General features: G+C 39.0%; 1 protein-coding gene across 1 annotated transcript in view; it reads right to left on the bottom strand.

The window, feature by feature from the left end:
* PHKA1 (phosphorylase kinase regulatory subunit alpha 1) overlaps positions 1-922 on the bottom strand; it is a 414,257-nt gene that overhangs the window by 392,295 nt on the left and 21,040 nt on the right. The window lies entirely within an intron of this gene.

Genomic DNA, 922 nt, shown 5'->3' with positions numbered 1-922 from the left:
TTTTTATATATAGATTTGAATTATTGTCTGGGACTACCTACTTTCAGTCCGAAGAACTTCTTTTAGTATTTCTTCCAAGGCAGGTGTGCTAGCAAAAATCATCTCAGTTTCTGTTTATCTGGGAATGTCTTCATTTCACTTCATTTTGAAATATAGTTTTTCTAGAAACAAGATTCTTTGTTGATAATAATTTTCTTTAGCCCTCTGAATATGTTGTCTGATTGCCTTCTGATCTCTATTGTTTCTGATGAGAAATCAGCTGTTAATCTTGGGTTTTCCTTGTACATGAAAAATTGTTTTTCTTGTGTCATTTACAAGATTTTTTCTTTGTGTCTTTCAACATTCTTATAATGATGTTTCTGGTTGTGGATCTCTTTGTTTTCAGAATATTTGGAGCTTGTAAAATTTCCTGGATGTTTAGATGGTTTCTCATCAATTTTGGGAAGTTTTCAGCCATTATATTTTAAATATTTTTATCTACTCCTTACTCTCCTTCTGGAAATCCCATTACACATGTGTTCATCCTCCCACCACTGAAAAAAGAAGAGTTGAGGGTGGAGTAAATCCTTTGTATCAGGTTCCCTGTACTGAAAAACTCCTAGACCCAGGGGAAGATCGATGGATAGCACCTTCCCCCAGAGCTGACAGAGGAAGAAAGCCTTCTTCGAGCTTGCAGCCTGAAATAGAACTTCTGGACTAATTCTAATTCTAGAATTAGAATTAGAACTTCAGCTGCAGGGATCCAAGTGAGGAGAGGGAACCCAGGCCATGCCCCACAAGCAGCAAGGTGGGAAGTTGGGAGAAAGGAGAGTATAAAGGCTAGGGGAACCCAGACAGAGCAAGGAGTCAGCCGCAGGGATCCAGGTAAGGAGAGCTTGGAGAGGTTTCCAACAGGTAAAGGAGACAAACTTGTCTGTCAGTT

The sequence above is a fragment of the Orycteropus afer genome, unplaced genomic scaffold, assembly GCF_000298275.1.
Source record: "Orycteropus afer afer isolate SDZICR_OR568_19922 unplaced genomic scaffold, OryAfe1.0 scaffold00926, whole genome shotgun sequence".
NCBI classification, from domain to species: domain Eukaryota; kingdom Metazoa; phylum Chordata; class Mammalia; order Tubulidentata; family Orycteropodidae; genus Orycteropus; species Orycteropus afer.
This window is presented reverse-complemented; position numbering and strand designations above follow the sequence as displayed.